Source organism: Patella vulgata, chromosome 8, assembly GCF_932274485.2.
Source record: "Patella vulgata chromosome 8, xgPatVulg1.2, whole genome shotgun sequence".
Lineage (NCBI taxonomy): Eukaryota > Metazoa > Mollusca > Gastropoda > Patellidae > Patella > Patella vulgata.
This window is the reverse complement of record NC_065886.2, coordinates 37100022-37118467: the sequence shown is the minus strand read 5'-3', so window position 1 is coordinate 37118467 and position 18446 is coordinate 37100022. Positions and strand designations below refer to the sequence as shown.

The window sequence follows — 18446 nt, the reverse complement described above, 5'->3', positions numbered from 1 at the left end:
CTAGAGAAGTCTCTGAAAATTGTCAAAAAAAACCCCCAAACAAACAAAAAACAGAAATACAGTGACATATTAAATGCGGATTGTTCAACCGGTCAATACAGAAGATAATTCTGGTTGACCGGGTGACCTGACTTTAGATAAGTCAGAATGTTACAAAAAAAATTCTCAACTTGCGAAAGTATGATTACACATTTAGGTCGGTTTTAGTATAATTCAGAGCTCGCTTGCAGCGATTTATGGAAATTTTAAATTGATACAAATCAAAATAGCGGGTACAGGAAAACAACCTCATTTTAGCTCGCTTGCAGTGATTGGTAGAAGTCATTTATAAAACAAAAACACGCCATCATCCTTGTCGGATTATATATAAACCTTAGCTAGGTCGTTTTGTTGCATATCCCAGATTTTGTGTATGCCGAAAGAAAGTGTTAGCCATGTCACCACTTGTGTCGAATCTGCAATCGAAACCAAAGGTAATTTGAATTTTATACTTTCAACATAATTATCGTCAGTGATATTGTTTGATAAAATGTTCTATTATGTAAGAAATTATACCTTTGTTTTTGTGGGTGGGTTTGTTTTGTTTTTTTGGGGGAAGAGGCAGTTTAAAAATGCATTGTGCAAGATTTAGATAAAGAGTTGGTCGTTCTTGCTTTAATAGTTCAAAAGTAGATATGTCATTCAATTACTTTATAAAGTGTGTGCTCTTCTTTATTTTATTGTGTTTTTGTTATATACGTTATGATTCTATAAGTGTGTCTTCGTGGCTATTACTTTCATATAAAATGGTCGACCATGGTATGGTTACGGACTCGATTCATTAGAACCTTAAAAACAGATATTACTGTAAAATGTATAGAATGTGATTTACACTTCAATTTTTAACATATTTTCCGGTTTAGACAACAATATCAATATTGAGTGCAATGGGTCAATATTGAATTTGTGTTTTCAATTTAGAATATTATTGATGATATTGAGTTAGAGGTTATTCCAGTTTCAGGATGTAGAAATAATAAGCTCTAGCGGCTCCGTTCATCGTGTGTGTATAATATCAACATGTTTAGTTGTGGCAGTTCTTATTATTGCTGCTACTACATTTGGTTCTGTGGCATACAATCGCCATCTTTTTAGTAAAGAGGTAAATTAAAGATATATTTAAAATTATTTATGGAATCGACATTTATTATATATACATGTAATGTAATTATAGATTTGAAATACATATAATTGGTTTCCAAATTAATATATCGTATCAAGAACAGCGAAATACATGTACTTCTTTATTTTAATTCAGATTTCATTTCAGTTGTTAGTTACTGAAAAAGCCAGGTTTTAAATTAATGTAGTCTCGGTCACCCAGAATCCCCTAGTCTTCAACGTACGGTCTGGGACCGTTGTCAATATTTGACGGAAAGTCCATTGCCCATGCGTAAACCATGAGTTTGGTTTTTAATGTGGTTGATTATCCAGTATATTTGACAAAGTCAAGTAAGAGTTGCGCCCCTTCCTGCAAGAAGTCCCATATTTCTTGCATTAATATATATATAAACAAACAAGACCCGTGACGACGAATTAGGATTAATTTTAAAAAAAAAATATATATATATATGGCCCATGAAGAGAGAAATTTTAGAGTAAAAAAAGGAAGAGTGTTGGATATTGAACTGGCAATGCAATCAAATGGATTTTTTGAAATGGCATTCTTAAATTAATGTCATGGGCGTCAACATCTTGTTTTAGGTCAAGTTACCTTGCTTAGACTTTGTCTATGATAATGTCAAAGACCTGATAACCTAGCCGATGACATATTATTCTCAAATGTTGACAACGCATCCAGACTAATATTCGTAGAATATTGTTCTGGATGATAGAGACTAAAATTAACGAATAGTTGAAATATAATTGATAGACGGGGCAGCTAATTTCAAGAAAGAACATTATAGTTTACGTTATATTCCCCACCTTGGTGCATTGTACTATACTAAACAAAAGATATAAATTGTTAACGTAAAGCTAACATATTGGAAGTGGGAATCATGGCTTTCTAATATGAATTTCGGCATGTATAATATTTCTTGTTACCCGATGACAATCACAATTCAACTTTGTAAGATTTTACTGGGAAATCAATTCGTACCATATATAGGGGGCATTTCCACAAATTTAATTCATTTCGTCCATCTGGGAAGATTTCCACAACAGTTCTTTATTCGTCTCCAATAATAGGAATACAAAGCCACAGCCATAGCGGATGGATACAATATACCAGAAAATATTCATGTTGATTACCAGAAGGAATTGATCTATGTCAGCAATAAACAGGTTGGACCAATAGATGCTCTGAATGCTCTTCACAACTATGACCGAGTAAGTTTTTAAAAGTATTCTCGTTATGCCATGAATAAGTCTTTGTTCCTGAATCTTGAATACGTTAACATATATTAGGAATGCTGCCATGTTATTGAGAGATACTGTGATCCTAGCCGTCAGATAACAGGCCGTTTTGTACATATTTTAGTTTAAGGAGACAGATTGAATTATTATTTTGAAATAACCCTATCACCCGATTATCGAAACTACTTGTACATCCTACTTAGAACAAAGAATTCTCGTGTACTCACACTGGATGCCACATACCTAACACATTTTTATTATTAGCCTGTACACTATCTTTAAAGGGCATTTAGTGAAAGAGATACATAACAAAAGACGTCGTTATGATTAACTGCAACGTTTCAATGAGGGTACGCTCAACGTTATCATAAACCTAGTGAATGTTATCCATAAAGCTGTTATTATCTTTTACACCCTAATGTTCAGTATAGGGGTAAAAGGACAACAAGGGTGTTACAATGGAACTATTGCACAGAAAAAAACGCCTCTTTTTCTTCTTAAAAACCAATGATCAAATTCGGATATACATTTTGTTAGAGATCCATATATCTATATAGAAATCTTTTATATTGTAACCGTTTCCTCAAAATTGTACATCTACATAACTTATATTTTTCAGAAACTTCTGGCTTTTTATGATTTGAGAACTAACACATGTTACATTGATCGCCTTGATCAAACGTTTGATGAAGGTCTGAAATCTTGGTCATCTCATGCCGTGAGTAAAAAAATATTATTTTTTTTCATTCGACCATGTCAGCGTCGTGGTAAAACTGTCTTTTACAAACGGGCGATTTCACAGTGAACTCTTACTTTTGGAGGTGTTGGATGGCCGAATGGTTAGCGCGTTGTATCATAAGGTTTGTCATTGAGTCAACTGGCGTGGCTTCGAATTCCTGATGTACGTGACAAGGAGTAGGGTCGCCTGTCCAACGTCGTGGGTTTACTCCGGGTGCTCCAGTTTCGTCCCACTTCCAAAGACCCCTCCGCGCAAGCGAATTATTGAAATAAAATTGAATATGTTAGTCCCGAAATGACATAGTTTGTGTCGAGTGGACGTTAAACCCTCTGGAATGTAGAGGACAAAAGACGACAATTTATAAAAAATGTTCCGTCTACATTAGGCCAGTCGGAGCAGAACAGAAAAACGTTAAACCCGATTTCATTTCATAGAAACAAAACACTGACATCGCAAATATTACATTACTTGCTAACTAAAAGAATGCTAACCTTGGGAACTAAGATACCATAAGGTAAGTGCTAGATTGGGGAGTCGCGGTGCCTCAGTTAATAAAACGTTGGCTCGCTAAGCAGGGCGTCCATTGTTCGTTTTTGGGATTTTCCACCATGGTACACCCTTGTCAGTGGTGTAGGGCGCAGAGTCTGACAAGGCATATCGTACAGTAGTTCGGATTGGACGAAAACCGAAGTCACATGTAAAAGAAGTCTTTGACATATGAAAAACGAAATAAGACTGTCATAACGACATTTTCCCTTCATACACACTGTATATGCCGTATGCACGTCTTTATTAGCCCAGCCGGTGCAGTAGCACGTTAAACCCCAATTCATTTCTTAGAGATTGTTTTATGTTAGCAGCAAACTTCGCTCAGGCCTTAACACTTATGGGAGAGATTCGAGTGGCCTGCACTATATACAATAAAATAGATACCATAACTGGTCAGATATGTATATGGACAACACAAGAGCAATATACATGTACGCGAAAAACTATTGAATTCAGTGAATAATTTGGGGAAACAATATCATAATACACTGGACAACAGAGACTATTTTATGTTCACAAATTTCATTGCTATCTTGATATTAGGGCAATGACAGAATTCCACCGAAGGTTCGTTTTGACTACACACCAGAGCCAATCAATCAAGACGTTCTGAGAAAATTTGCTGGTGCTGAAATCGCAGATCATTGTAGAAATGTGACGTCACACTGGATGATTAATATTCGGCCGTACACATCAGAAAACAGACAAAGGCGTGCAGGTGAGATGTAAATTTCAAAATATTGGACATGCAGTTTTTGAAGGAACAGAAATCTTGCACTGGCACAAGAAATATCCCTTAAGAACGCTATCCTCAGTATGCCGATTGGTGTCTTTTTAGCAATTGATGTTTTCTCAATTGTAACACTCCATTTGTATATTGTATATTTCACAATTATAATGTATCAATTTTAAATCTGCGTCATACCCCAAATTCAATTTGAATATTTCAATCAAGTAGGACATGTCTAATACCCCGCAAGAATGCGTGATTATCTCCCCATATAAGTAAAAACCTTATAAAAATATAGATTTACATGTCAATCATTTGAAGGGTTTTCGCTCGAGTTCTTGCAGGTTTTGGCATATAGTTTTAACCCGCATTTCATTTTATTTTATTTAAGCTTCCTTGTTCGTGTCATCTTCATTCAGTGCATTCAGTTTATCATTATTGAATCCAAAGTATTCCGTTTGCTCTTGCTAAAGAGCATACATTTTATATGTCTAATTAAACTATAGAACAATACTGATTATGGGAGCTTAAAATAGTCCGAATTAGGTATGGTGTAAATTCAGTATTTCTTGATATACGAATAAGGACTCCCCCATCCCCACCCAACAACAGACATATTCATGTATTGACTAGAATATTGTTACCCAACAATTATTGCAAACCGAAATTTTCTTGTGTTTTTCAGCGCGCATAGCAACAGAGCCAGTGTTTTGCTGTGCAAGTGAGTATTGCGCTTAAGATGATGACATCCATTACGATCTAACGACACAATCTTTTATCTACACAGTTACAACACTTTTAGTTCTAGTAGTAAATATGTATATCTTTTCCCAGCATAGAAATGTACTCATTCATATAATTGTAGAGAATAACTGATGATTCATTTTATTGAATATTTTAACGATAATAATACCTTTTTTCAGCATAGAAATGTACTTATTCAAATAATTCAAATAATTTTACTGAATATTTTAACGATAATAATACCTTTTCCTAGCATAGAAATGTATTCATTCATATGTAGAGAACATCTGTTTCATTTTATTGAATATTTTAACGATATTAATAATGTAATTGTTAATTCAGAAATCGTGACTTTAATTTATTGATGTATGAAAACGAGAGTGATAAATTTGTACGACAAGCCCCTTTGATCAATAAGAAAAAAGGGTTGCCATGTCACCTACAAGTGTGTGATCGAAACAACAGAACTATAAGATGGTCATCGTTAGGGACTACATGTAGAAATGTCGAGGCACAGTGATGGGTTAATACCCATGGGTTAATACTTGTATCTTTAAGAACTCTGGTGCGATTTCAGTGGGACTCAAAGAGTAAATAATAGTTACAGATGCGCAAATAATTTTGGGTCAAACACAGGAAGTCTCCTGGACGATCTCGGGTCTAAATATTTCAATTTAGTGTATAAACTGCAGCAAATTACATCTCAAGATTTATTTTCAGTAATCAAACCAGTACTCATGTATGCGCAACATACTAAAAGTAACCAAAATTCGCGGAAAGCGATGAAAATTATCAAAACATGTCGGCCGTATATTCGAGTATACTAGTGGTTGGAAATACCCACCATACACAACAGAAAAACGACGCCATGACCTTCATCTTGTTACGTTTAGCAGATGACATCTTAGTATATCTATAGATGTGCCCACTTAATATAGTTTAATACGCACAATTAGTATATAGTTTCATGTGCCCAAAGCGTATAATTTAAACGTAAAACGTAAACAGTTTTAAATATTAAGTACCAGGTGTGGTTACGATAAAAAAAAATAGTATGCAAGGTTGTCCGGAAGAAAATGTTATTATACAGAATTTATGTGACATGCTGGATAGACCGGGCCTGGATTGACCCTTGGTTATGTTCAACCATAGGCTATATGCGACTGGGAAACGATTTTCGGCAAATCACTGCATTTAAAGGATGTCAAGTGGTGTGCCATAGGTGAGAAAGTGACTAGAAAACAGTCTTCACGGCATATTTAAGGCAATTAAAGTGGTGCGCCCTAGGTGCAAAGTGGACCTGTTAGCAGTAGATGATATAGAAGCAGTGTATGGGGGTGGGGGCACTTCCAAATCTAGGGAGCCATTCACAATCGTACCCCACAACGAATGTCAACAAAATACTGGCTATAACACTGTCTGAGCGATCCGGTATAGCTCGTATTGCCTATATAGTTGTACGCCGATGATTATCTCGCCAAAAAGCAGTTTTATTCAGTTGACATAAAGTTGATGTCACATTATGATTGTTATTGATTTTTTTGTCAGCCTTAGAACAGTGACTATAAAACTGAGCAATCTGAAGGGGGTGGGGGTCTTGGGGAATCTCCCACTGAGAAAATTTTTGGGTCAATATCTTGGCTTTTGAGGTCATAGTTTGGAGCATATGTTTGTGGACAAGAGGATCAGAAATGGGACAGAATCTTGAGATCTGCCTGTCAATTCCGCCTGCTTTGTGAGAGTAAACAGTATATTTGTACAGTCTGTCGCTCCACGCACTAGTTGTACTACTAACTGGGCGGTTCACTATAACCGTGAATATGATAGTGATGAGAGAGTACAGATCAGATCAGGAGTGGTAGGACGATGGTATAAGGGAATCGAGCGCCGTAGTAGCGAAATAATTTCAGAGAGCTACGTAAAATATTTATGAGACTGAGCTTTTGGCGCCGTAGTCGCAAAAATATTTCAGATGATATGTGATTTGGGACTAGGTCTGAGGGAGTAAACAGATTCTAAAGCCTAGCCAATCTTGTCCAAGAATAATAAATAATATTCGGAAATTTTCCATTGGAAAATGTTTCGAACACTCTTTTCCTGTGGAAAATAACAGATAGCCACGCAAATCGCCCACGTAACAGCTATGCCCGAACTACAGCTTATCCAAGGGATGATTACAATCTTTTCTTCGCATTCTGGAACAGAAAGTCCTAGATTGCTAAAATTTAACCGGGTTACAATATGTAGCCTCTATCATGTTAACAACGTTTTCGGACAAGGGGGTGGGGGATAACTCCGAAATGGTAGGTAGCAGAGTGCTGTGAATCGATCGAGTTCGTTCTCTCATGACAGCAATTCTTCCAACAGCCTCAAACAATTTAGCCTCTATCGAGAGAACAAGAAATATTCCCGTTGGAATGACAGGGGAAATAACTCTTGATCAAAATGTCGCAAAAGACTGAAAATAAGAACCATTCTCTCATTGTTTGCAATCATCGCACCCTATTTTATAAACATCTGTCAAAAACTCGAGCCTCTATCTCTTTAACCAGAGAGAAATAGGGTTTAACGTCCACTCGACACAAACTAGGTCATTTCAAGACTAACATGGTTCAATTTTATTTCAATAATTCGCTTGCGCGTAGGGTCTTAATCAGTTGAAGGAAACCGGAGGACCGGGAGAAAACCCACGAAGTTGGACAGGCGATTCTACTCCTTGTCACGTACAACCGGGGAATCGAAACCACGTCAGTTGACTCAATGACAAACCTTATGATACAACGCACACGTGGTAACCATTCGGCCATCCAACCCCCACACCCAAACTACGTGTGGACATAAAAAAAAAGCACCAGTGTGTAAACAAAAATGCAAATAATATTTAGTATTATCGTGGTGTTGTCATGCTTTATTAATAGAGTGAAACGTATTCCGCAATTCATTATTCTATTCATCACAGATGAACACGGGACATTGTTGACCTTTATATCAGGTCATACAATACGTGGTATTCTCGGGGGATGCATGAATTGTTGTAATAAACATTCTAAATTGCAGCCTTTTCCCAAATAGACTTGTATATCAATATGAAACAACATATTATGGCTATGAACACTATATTATCCAAATGTCAAGGCATATCCTGTAGATTTTCTACATTTAATTGGGACAGGATACAATAAAGACCCCGGTCGCCTGACCAACCTCGTGGGTTTCCTCCCACTGCTAAAGACCCCTATGCGCAAGCGAATTATTGAAATAAAATTAAACGATATGTTAGTCCCGAAATGACCTAGTTGTGTCGAGTGGGCGTTAAACCCCATCTCTCTTTCTCTCTCTCTCTCTAATAAAGACCCTAATAACAAATGTATGTGATAACACTATTGTAGAAGAAGACGTGAAAGGAGCTAAATCTCTATTCTTTGGGAACTAAAATCGGTCAAATAATACACATTAATGTAATATGAATGTACGTGAACTGATTTACATTCATCGAAATAAGTGAGCAGTTCAAATTGAATGACAGTCGCCCGGGCCTTGTTAATCCAGTTTAAACGGTTTGACATTTAACTTACGCACTGACGTTTAGCCTCATTTATCAAGGCGTGTGGATGTTAAACCCCATTCTCTCACTCATCAAGTAGATAAAATGTCATCAAGGCGTACCATTGCAAATTACATCGGAGGGGAAAAAGTACACGCGTGTTTTATAATTGTTCAATGTGTTTTAAATATTGCATATCAGATAACAACATCACTATTGATAGGAATGGACCAATCATTTGTATTAGTTCTCCCGAAGACTCGGTATAATATTGAGTCTGAGCCGTAAGCCCTTTAAATGATCAGGTCAGTAAGGTACTATACTACAGGTACGAATATTAATTAATCTACATTGTAATTAAGATTGTCAAATCATTCAGTACCGTTCAGCTCATTGCTTTACATGTATTAAACTTACATTATAACAGCCCCCTCTGTGTAATTCTAACACATAAACCTACATTTGTCATTCTCAATCCAGTCATCTCATCGAAACCCCATGTATCTCAGCCCAGAACGAATGCACATACTAACCGCTATAGTACAGCAACTATTATAATGGTGTGATAATCTGCCAATCGCTAAGATAATTAATATTTCTTAAATTAACCACTTTAAGATCAACTGGCTAGTAGGTCGTTAATCTGTCACCCATTTCAAGCTGTCATTGGGTAACGACGTTAATCCCATCTATTGTTTTTGTTGATTTATTATATTGTTTTATCTTTTATGCATTGTTCATCTATCGACATGTCAGTTTTAATTACAACATTTACCTTTATCCTATTATCTAATTTTCTTTAAATATAACCAAATTTGTACATTGATGGCAGTCACTAGTTAGGATCCCTTACTAAATGCAGTAACTGGCCTGTCAGTACTGTATGACGATATATATATGTATATTTATGTTCCGGTATATTAAAGAATTGAAGAATCATTCGAAGTCTGTTATATCCGAAGAGAGAATTCACACCTCTAAACTATATGCTGATACATCTGTGATATTATACTCTTCTCCCATTTATAAATCATTATTCTGAAAGAAAAAACAGATATATCAATTTTAGTAAAAACGGACGTGATTTTCACACTTTAGACTCCAATATCTCAGCAACGAGTGGGTCAATAATTTTCGTGTTGCTGGAAAGGGAATTCAACAAGGAATCCAAATATATCAGTACTTTTGACATCATCAATGCATACCGAAGGCAATAATGAATATAATGCATGTTTAATGCACTATAATATGGTGAAATAAATACTTAGTACTGGACGATACTGTCTAAACTGACAGCATACGATATCAAAATAACTAGGTCACTCCCTTGCAACAATGTCATAACCATAGGTGTATGTAAATTAATCACATAGTCAAGTATGGTTTAGTGTTATTAATTCATAAAAGCCATCCGCATGCTGTCTTTGCATAGAGTTACAGCAAACTATATTGTGACCATCAACACATTCATTGAATCTTACAAACCTTAAATTCTTTAATTGGTAGGCTACTGTGCTCAACATAAATTCTTAATTTGGTAGGCTACTGCAAGCACTTAAATACTTAAATTGGTAGGCCACCAAAGTTACACGTACACGCTGGGGTAGCCTGGTAACTCAACATAAATGCATTTTGAAATTAGGATGAATCGGAGAAACCGAAGTGTGATGATTCTGACATTTTCAATCCTTTCTTTTAATTCTGTTTCACAACTGTTTACCTCCTCTGGTAACTGCTCCCTCACAACACTAAACACGCAAATGTTTTCATGTTGTAATGTCCCATGTTGAGTGGGGACAACGTTAATATCTTGATATGATTGTGAATTATTGAACTTTCCTTTCAATTCATTCGGCATTTTTCTGTTAAGACTGCGGATCTGATTTATCTGATGGACTAAGCTCACTGTCTGATTCTGAACTATCAAGATTCATGTCATTGGTAAGTTTGGATCTTCTTAATTAGAATTTTTGTCGCAGAGTTTTTGTTTTCCGTTTGCTGCAAGTTGGCATGTATTGGTGTTTTAATGGCGTTTCATTCAAACAGGATAATGTGGAATTTAGATCTGCACACGAGTAGGCCTTGTGATATTTTGTCCGAATTTTATGTTCTTGGTTTACACAAATTGTTTAATTTCAGTTTGTTTTATGCTAGTTCGCAATGCCAGCAGTTTGTTCTTTTCGTGGTTCGATGTTCGCCGTTTTTATGTCTTTATCGTATGATTAAGTTGATGACAGTTATTTGAAGCCGGGTGAAAGCTACAGCTGTGCCTGTAAAAAGAAACAAAAAAAAACCCCTGCCTAATTATTTGTTATTTCACGTGAATGATATCTAACCCTAAAACACATATTCTGTACGAGATGGATAAAGTGCTGGTCGACGGTCGTTCTTGGGGCACCATTTCTCGGAGATTATTAACAGGTTCGATCGAGCTGAAAATTGAAATATCGTTTGTCGAAATGGAATAAAACTGTGCCGAAAGGGTAGGAATACAGTTTTGTAAGAAAAAAGCGTCAACTACAGTTCAAGTGAAATATTTTGATCAAGGATACTCATCTAATTTTTAATACGCATCACATGATGTGACTTAAAGGAGCCAATTCTTTAATCTTTGGAACCTAGAGATAGACACAAATGGATCGCAACTCATATAATAATGTAATATGAATGTATATAAACTGATTTACATTCAATCATTTCTATTTTTACTGTAATTTCTTATCAGTTATTTTCGGCAAAATACGCCAAAAGCCCCAAATGAGTAGAATTCTTTGGCGCCTGGTTATTCCAATCTACATCGGTAGTATTCTCCCTTGAGATATGTTTAGACAAGTTCATCGAGTCGTGTCATTACAAATGGCGCTCAATATCATTCAGGCACGTGATTCGTATGCCAATTTTTAAATGTTAACTGTGTTTTGATGGCGCAATTTTTGCAAAACAACACATATGTTTAATAATATGACCTTGGCTATTTATTGTTTAGATTCATAGACAAGCGAAACGGCACGTGGAACAAGACAATCTGTGATAATATGATACATGAATTGAAATAAGGTTAATAAACACATTTCTCATATGCCATCTTCATTGTCAGGGTACTAATAGTATAATGGAATGTGTTTGTTAACCGAATTAGGTAATAATCCCTGTTGGTATGTAAGGTGACGTCAGTTGGCATGAATGACCAATCACATAATTGATTTTAGAAGTCTAGGGAGTAGATGTAGCAATTTCTATCAGCATACTCGCTCTGGCGAGTTTGGATGGGAGTGGGATTGCGAGAATGACTTTATTGTAATCTATGCTTGTAACCTATGTATCCAGTGCTTTACATAAAAATGTAGAAACGAACTGTAGTATTGTTATTCCTGTAATTATAAGCTGAGGACAAATTCACAACGTTTAAAGTGGAGTCCTAAGTAAAATGTACAAATATAACCTGAGACAATACTAGACGATCACAAGGCTAATAAAATGTGTAGCAGAGAAGAGAGCAGGCGTGACACGTCGGCTGTGGGGAGTTTTTGGCATGTGGGCTTTCCGCATCTAACCAGCGACGTGATGAAAATCGGGCGCGTCCATTTAAAGATAGGTTCCTAGAAAAGTATTTATCAGGTGGTTATTTCCAATAAAATTATGACATTCAATCTTACTAGAGAAATACTGGATTCCCTGAAAAACACTCATGCAGCGTATACAGGACAAAAATGTAAGGGTTCCCCTAATCGACAGTCCGACGATTAGGACTACCTGCACGTGTGACGCCGAAGGTTGCACGCGAAGATTGAGCGCTTGGTGTACATGTTGATAAACTTTATGAGGAGTTAGACGTACAGCACTTTCTGAGATAATACGCGGGCAGTGGATAATGCAAGAATTTAATTAGGATTCGATATTTGTAATAAAGAGTCAGCGATTAAAGACAACATCGTGTTGTGTATACAATGAATTCTCCTCTGACTTTGCTCACGTTGCTATAGGTACCGAGAGAGGTAAGTCACGTGACACAAACATGACCTCTTTTGATCGATTTTTATAGCAGGGGGTCTTCCTTGGCAATTACAATGTTTTGACAGGATTTGAATCAAAATTATGATAAATTAATTAGGTTGAATATGTTTTTGGTCCAAATATGTCATCAAATCACCCAGTTGTACGCGGGAATGTATCTTTAACTAGACGAAATAGCAAGCTATTTTTGCGTGATTAACTGCCTTTCATTATTTGGCAAATTGAGTCGTATTGTGGAAATTTTAAAAATTGAGTTACTTTTATTGTCATATTCCTCACCTCAGTACCTTCAAAATGATGTATGGTTGGTATCATTTCAATAATTCGCTTGCGCGTAGGGGTCTTTAGCAGTGGGGGAAACCGGAGGACTTGGAGAAAACCCACGAGGTTGGACAGGCGACCCTACTCCTTATCACGTACATCCGGGGATTCGAAACCACGGCAGTTGACTCAATGACAGGCTTTATGATACACCGCGCACGTGCTAACCATTCGGCCATCCAACCCAGCAAGTTAAAGTGTTATTATATATATATCACATACTAACCACGCCATATATCTGACATGTAATAATTTATATTTAAATACAAATTGCGTCTAAATGAAAGCAAAGGTTAAAACAAAATGACCCCAAACAACCAATTTGTTGCTCGCTTGCAGCGATTGGTGGAAATCATTACGCCTTATGACGACTTCTATAAGCCCCAGATCGTTTAGTCGCATATCCCAGATTTTGTTTTCATCGAAAGAAAGTATTCGCGATGTCGCCACCCGCGGTGAATCTACAATCGAAGCCAGAGGTAATTTAAATTTGATACTTTCAGCATAAAATTACCAATAATAATCTATGGTAAAATGTTAGTCTGTATTTAGAATTGTTACTATAGTAAATTTATAAATGTGTCAAAATTGAGAGTTGAAAGGGTCCAAAATAGAGGTGAAGGTGTTTTGAAATGCAACGTTTCAAGGGCGTCGTTTTAGAATGTATGTCAATAGCGATCCTTCGGTATCTTGTCTTAAGATGTTTGTGCAGATGTTTTGTCAACCGCCTTACGTAGAAAGTAGGTAACTATTACAATGCGTTCGTCCGTCTGTCTGGTCGTCACAAATTTGAGGGAAACAATAACTCTGCTTCGACTTGGGGTGGAATGTTCAAATGGTGTGTAGATGTTTATTAGACATAGAAGTTCGATTGCAATTTGATTTGTTGATGCTTCGGGACACGATATTTCTGATTCTAATTGAGTCGATAATTTTAAATTGACACGTTATATGAAAGTAATAAATGCGTACATTATATGAAAGTAATAAATGCGTGTCATCTAATATCTAGGGATATCAGCCTCCCGTTAGCTTGTCCTTGATTCAAGTCAAATTATATGTTGTTTTTCATACAATACGCAACCAACCGTTTCGACAAGTCATATGTTACAAAAGTTAAATTTAAAATGTAATTAGATATCTTTCCTCGCTAATTGCGATTCTAAATGTTACATGTATGACGGGCCCTATTGACAAAACATAGTAGTATATTGTTGGTGACTGTCTTTATTTTCGCTCCATTAAGTATCCGGTCACATTATCACGTGAGATAGTGAATTACCGTAAACCTACTGGCATTTGACACCACTCCACTAAATACATAATCACCCATTTAAAAAATATTGTCTTGACAATCTACCAGTTTAAACGTGGCCACCATTATGTGAACAATGATTGTACGAGCGATGGTGTTACCATGTAAGGAGTCGCCGCGGCTCTGTGAGTAAGACGTTGGCTCGCTAACATGGAGGTCCTGTGTTCGATCTCGGTGTTGGCCGATAAAGTTCATCGGGATTTTCTAACGTGGTTCCCCCTTTTTCAGTTATGCGGGAAATATAGCATGGCAAGGGGCAGCGTATTTAGTCGTTCGGATGGTAAGTAAAACCCAGCTCACGTGTACACATTGGTGTGCACGTAAAAGAACCCCTGACGTTAGAATTCGATATAAGAGTAAGCCGTAGCGCCGCTGTCCGAGAAACCGTTCCCCAATAGCACACTGTATGGCGTATGCTCGTCTTCATTAACCCAGTCGTAGCAGAACAGTGGGACGTTAAACCCCGTTTCATTTCATTTTGTTACCATGCAACGTGTGAACTTATTCATCATAGTCAAACTAAATGATTTGACATTTTGTAAGTAGTGGCGATGCAGGTAAATACCCCGCAACAAGAATGTCCAGGGTTCGGACCCCTTCTTGGTTTTTCTTTTTCGTGGGCATTTCATTTAGATTACATTTTGCTTATGTATCGAGGGTGAGGGTGGGGGTAGTGAATTAACGCATGCGACTGAAACTAGAGAGTCTGTCATTGAATCAAGAGGCGTGGGTTCAATTCTTCGCTTGTACGGTTTTTTATCGTCTCCGTTTCATCCGCCCCCTCAGGCCCACTGTTAAATAAAACTGAACCATTGCGTAAATCCCAAAATGACCTAGTTTGTTACGAGTGTTACGAGTGGATGTTAAACCCCATTTCTCTCTAATTTTGTATTAAGGAAACATATATATGGGTAATAATGTGAAAACTTACTTCTCTTTATTTCAGGATACAGAAAAAATAATCTCTAAACGCTCCACACAGCGTAAGTGTATAATAGCAACAGGTGTAGTTGTGGCACTTCTTATTATTGCTGCTATCCCATTTGGTTTTGCCGCCTATAAGAATCACCTGTTTGATAAAGAGGTAAATTAAAGATATCAAGTAGATTTATTTATAGAATCGACATTGTATATAATGTAATTATAGATTTGAAAAAAAAAACACAATCCCATAACCAGGAAAAATATAATTGCTTAGCACTTCTGTTTATTTTCACAGATTCAAATCAGGAACAAAATTGTGATTTAACAGAAGAGATAATAATATGTAGTTGTAAATATCAAATAGATATATAAAACTGCTATATAAGAATTCAGCCTGTATAATATTTCTTAATCTGAAATGCAATTTTAGAATAAAACAACTTTATTCAATTTAACAGGAATACAAAGCCACGGCCATAGCGGATGCATACCAAATTCCAGAACATATTCATGTTGATTACGACAAGGAGTTGATTTATGTCAGCAATAAACAAATTGGACCAATAGATGCTCTGGATGCTCTTCACAACTATGACCGAGTAAGTTTTAACACCAGTTTGACATGCACACAGGCAACACAAGAACGTGCAAGCGAAAGAACAGAAGAGAGGAAGAGAAGAAGGGGTTTAACGTCCTCTTGGACGTGGTGAAAGGACATGACGAAATATTGAGGCTCCGCGTACACATTGGCATGGACATAATATAACCCTTGACAGATGGAATTCGCAATAAGAGTAGACAGTAGCAGGAGCTGTCTTGACAAAATGGCTCTTATAGCACACGAATGACCGTCTCCATTAGCCCAGTTGGTGTAACCCAAATTCATTTCATTTTATTTGCATCTTCATATGTATATATTTTCAGAAACTTTTGGCTTTCTATGATTTGACAACTAACCGATGTTACATCGATCGCCTTGATGAAACGTTTGATGAAGGTCTGAAATTTTGGTCATCTCATGACGTGAGTAATAATAACTTATTTTCCTTTTATACGAGCACGTTGCACCTCCTAAAGTCAAGTCATAATTAAACCTAGTTCGAAGTGTATGCTCTTGTTGAATGATACGGTCCTGTATTGTGGTCAGGTTTTTCGGAACCTTGGTTTTGAAAATGTTTTTTTATTGTCAGACATATTCGTCACCTGAAATACCTTATACATGCCACTAAAATATCGTATGGACTAAGTGTAATGAATCAAAGATTAGACTAGTTCAAGTCCGGAGATTACACGTATTAACCCTTCGATAGTTTTTTTTTTTTTTTTTTTTTTGCCAGGCAATTTGGTTGATTCCAATCTAATATTATTCTAAACAAGATTCATTCTGGAATGCTACCTAACAACTGTAAAACAAAAATTCTTACAGTGCAAATGTAAAATCTCAAATTATTAGGTGCCAGCAGTAAGCTTGCTTCCCCTGCCGATTTACACGAATAGGACATTTTCGATAAGACACAACATGGTCTGTACTGAACACCAGTTTGACATGCACACAGGCAACACAAGAACGTGTAAGCGAAAGAACAGAAGAGAAGAAGGTTTTTAACGTACACTCGACACAAATTTGGTCATTTCTGGACTAACATATGGTTCAATTTTATTTAAATGGGAGAAAACCGTAGAACCCGGAGAAAACCCACGAGGTTGGACAGGCGACCCTACTCCTTGTCACCACGCCAGTTGACTCAATACCAGACATTATGATACAACGCGCACGCGCTAACAATTGGGACATTCAACGCCCCAAACCCAGTTAATAACCCTGGGTTATAATATCATATTAATTACATTGCATGAGATAGACTGTTTAAATTTATAAATGCCAATCTTATCTTGATAAGGGCAAAGATAGAACTCCACTGAAAGTTCGTTTTGACTACACACCCGAACCAATCAACCAAGACGTCCTGAGAAAATTTGCTGGTGCTGAAATCGCCGATCATTGTATAAATGTGACGTCACATTGGATGATTAATATTCGTCCGTACACAACAGAGGAAGGAGAAAGCGGAGGAGGTGAGATAAAATTATATTGGAACCGAAATTCTGAAATGGTACAAGAATTCATTCTTAGATCTTAAAATTAAACTATTACAATCCTAGCCAGGACCGTATTTACCTATAAGATTGTAGGCTTTTGGCCAAAGCCCCCGCCCCGCCCCGCCCCCACTGAAAGTATTTTGTCGCGCAATGTGACAGCTCATAACACCGGGTATTTCATGATATAATACAAATATGTAAATCCGGACCTGGTCCAAGTGGCAAATCTCGATCACAAAGTCATGTTTTTTTTTATGATAAGATCTCAATTTGACGTTTAGTATTTTTGTGTTTGCAAATTGTGGAGTAATCTCCCCGTTTACAAACAAGAAGTTTAACTACATAACTCATTTTACTTTTGAAAGGAAAGTTAAATAATGTTTACATGTACACACTTGATAATATATTTTCAGGGACCACTGCATTTATCTGTCGACGCAAGTATTATTCAGAGTGACGAAACCCATTCAAATTTCAAGATACCACCTTTTCTCAACACGGTTACAATGATATTAGTTCTGATGGTGAAATGTGTATATTCTTATTAATATTAAAAATAATTATTGGCGGTATATTAAACAAATTCAATATCAATTCAACACTATCATTAATTTTGTAGTTTAGTATCTGAATGATAATAAATATATATAATAATTATCGTAGCAATCGTATCCATACTTTATCTATGATAAAGGGTAGCAGTTATGTTGTAAACGAAAAGAAAAATTCTGCTTATTTTCACTGATTTTCATTGATTTAAATTGAGAATTAGACTATGAATGAACCAGAAGAGAGAATATTTAATATAAATATGTCAATTTAAAGATGCATTATGTGAGGTGTAGATGAAGAACTGAACTGTCTTGCTATAATAGTTCAAATATAGATAATGACAAATTGATATCTTGTAAATTTCAGTCACATTACTGAATTATGAACGACGTTATTGGTGTTTTAGCTAAAGTCTCGATTGTCAAGTACCGTTGCTACAATAATGCACAAAGCCTCGATTATCCAAAATTAAATCATATTAAATGGCGATCGTGTTTTAATCAATTAAAAATCAGGG

General features: G+C 36.4%; 2 long non-coding RNA genes across 2 annotated transcripts; both read left to right on the top strand.

Moving 5' to 3' along the window:
• Positions 1-375: 375 nt before the first annotated feature.
• LOC130014146 (uncharacterized) lies at positions 376-5389 on the top strand. Its single transcript, XR_008789161.1, has 6 exons — positions 376-473; positions 998-1141; positions 2230-2370; positions 3017-3115; positions 4229-4403; positions 5101-5389. It is a non-coding gene; the product is annotated as an uncharacterized LOC130014146 (long non-coding RNA).
• An 8014-nt stretch (positions 5390-13403) lies between these two features.
• LOC126829299 (uncharacterized) lies at positions 13404-18039 on the top strand. Its single transcript, XR_007683340.2, has 6 exons — positions 13404-13517; positions 15300-15437; positions 15736-15876; positions 16202-16300; positions 17179-17353; positions 17791-18039. It is a non-coding gene; the product is annotated as an uncharacterized LOC126829299 (long non-coding RNA).
• Positions 18040-18446: the final 407 nt, after the last annotated feature.